General features: G+C 37.6%; 1 pseudogene; it reads right to left on the bottom strand.

Annotated features, from left to right (window-relative positions):
- Positions 1 to 1519: 1519 nt before the first annotated feature.
- On the bottom strand, positions 1520 to 1747 carry LOC125167421 (small nuclear ribonucleoprotein G-like; annotated as a pseudogene).
- Between the last annotated feature and the right edge of the window lie 697 nt (positions 1748 to 2444).

Below are 2444 nucleotides of genomic sequence, written 5' to 3'. Positions count from 1 at the left end.
ATTCCCACCAGCAGTGCAAAAGAGATCCTCCTTCTCCGCATCCTTGCCAACATCTGTTGTTGCCTGAGTTGTTAATGTTAGCCATTCTGGCAGGTGTAAGGTGGTATCTCATTGTGGTTTTGATTTGTATTTCCCTGATGATGAGTGATGTTGAGCATTTTTCATGTGTCTGTTAGCCATCTGGATGTCTTCTTTGGAGAAGTGACTATACACGTCTTTTGTCCATTTCTTCACTGGATTATTTGTTTTTTGGGTGTTGAGTTTGATCTTTATAGATTTTGGATACTAACGCTTTATCTGATATGTCGTTTGCAAATATCTTCTCCCATTCTGTCAGTTGCCTTTTAGTTTTGCTGATTGTTTCCTTTGCTGTGCAGAAGCTTTTTATTTTGATGAGGTCCCAATGATTCATTTTTGCTTTGGTTTCCCTTGCCTCTGGAGACGTGTTGAGTAAGAAGTTGCTGCAGCCGAGGTCAAAGAGGTCTTTGCCTGTTTTTCCCCTCTAGGACTTCTAGGATTTTGATGGCTTCCTGTTTTACATTTAGGTCTTTCATCCATTTTGAGTTTATTTTTGTGTATGGTGTAAGAAAGTGGTCCAGGTTCATTTTTCTGCATGTCGCTGTCCAGTTTTCCCAGCACCAGTTGCTGAAGAGACTGTCTTTATTCCATTGGATATTCTTTCTTGCTTTGTCAACAATTAGTTGGCCATATGTTTGTGGGTCCATTTCTGGGTTCTCTATTCTGTTCCATTGATCTGAGTGTCTGTTTTTGTGCCAGTACTATACTGTCTCGATGATTACAGCTCTGTAATATATCTTGAGGTCTGGGATTGTGATGCCTCTTGCTTTGGTTTTCTTTAGGATTGCTTTAGCTATTTGGGGTCTTTTCTGATTCCATACAAATTTTAGGATTGTTTGTTCTAGCTCTGTGAAGATTGCTGGTGTTTTTGTTTTGTTTTGTTTTTATAGCAGTTGTGTTTGTTTTTTCATCTTAGCAGAGCCTTTTGTAGAGCAAATGTTTTTAAATTTGATGAAGCCCAGTTTATCAATTTTTGTCTTTTATGGATCATGCTTTTTAAAAAAAATTTTTTGAGAGAGAGAGAGCACTAGTAGGGGAGGGGCAGAAAGAGGGAGACACATAATCCAAAGCAAGCTCCAGGCTCTGAGCTGCCAGTAGAGCCCAACGCGGGGCTCGAACTCATGAACAGTGAAATCATGACCTGGGCTGAAGTTGGATACTTAACTGACTGAGCCACCCAGGCACCCCAATCATGCTTTTAAGTGTCATTTCTAATAACTCTTTACCAAGAACTAGGTCCTGATGATTTTCTTCTATGTTTTCTCTGATAAACTTTATAGTTTTATCATTTACATTTTTTTACTATTATGAACGTTTATTTATCAAAAAAAAAAGTTCAATAAGAAAATGCATAGCCTGATTTTTATTTTGTAGTAAAACAGGTGCTAGGAGAGGGGACATTTGGAAGCAGTTGGTTTCTTCCGGTAAACACACCCATTGTTTATACTTGTCCCAAGACTTCTAACATGATAATACTATTTCTTTGAATTACCACCATTCCAATATTGTTCTGTTATCCACTAGTTTCATCTCCACACACTGATCTATCACAAGATTCGTAAAGGGATCGAACCCCAGCAATATTCCTTGGACATTTGCCACCATTTAATTTCAATGATAATTTCTTGTCTATCAATTTTTCCAACATGGGAGCGTGAGCTTTGCTCATGGTGTCTACCTCAAAGATGCCTCCTCATTTACATTTTTTAAAGTTTATTTATATTGAGCAGGAGAGGGACAAAAAGAGGGAGACAGGGAATCCCTAGCAGGCTCCATGCTGTCAGTGCAGACTCACAAACTGTGAGATCATTACCTGAGCCAAAACCCAGAGTTGGACAAATAACCGACTGAACCATCCAGGCACCCCTCTTTTACATCTATGATCCACTTTGTTATTTTTTGTATAAGATGTAGGGTTTAGATTGAAGTTTTTTTTTTTTTAATTTATTTTTTACCTATGGTTATTCAATTGCTCCAGCACCATTTGTTGAAAAGACTATCATTCTACCAGTGACTTGTTTTTGCACCTTTGTCAAAAATCAGTTGGGCATATTTGTGTAAGTTCTATTTCTGGGTTATTTATTTTGTCCCATTGATCGATGTATTTATCCACCTGTCCATACCATGTTTTTGTTAACTGTAAAATTGGGTCAAACTGTCTTAAAATTGGTTAGAATGATTCCTTCCACTTTATTATTTTTATATCTTGATCTTGTATCTTGCAGCCTCACTGAACTCTTATTCTAGGAGTTTTGTTGGTTAATTTGTTGGTAGCTTCTTTGAGAAAGGAAATTTCTCAGTTCACTGAGAATTTTGTGGATTCATCTGCCTAGATAGTCATGTCAACTGGAAAAAGGGATAGTTAT

The sequence above is a fragment of the Prionailurus viverrinus genome, chromosome B3 (genome assembly GCF_022837055.1).
Source record: "Prionailurus viverrinus isolate Anna chromosome B3, UM_Priviv_1.0, whole genome shotgun sequence".
In the NCBI taxonomy this organism is placed as follows: domain Eukaryota; kingdom Metazoa; phylum Chordata; class Mammalia; order Carnivora; family Felidae; genus Prionailurus; species Prionailurus viverrinus.
Note: the sequence above shows the minus strand (reverse complement) of the source record. Positions and strands in the feature narration are given on the sequence as shown.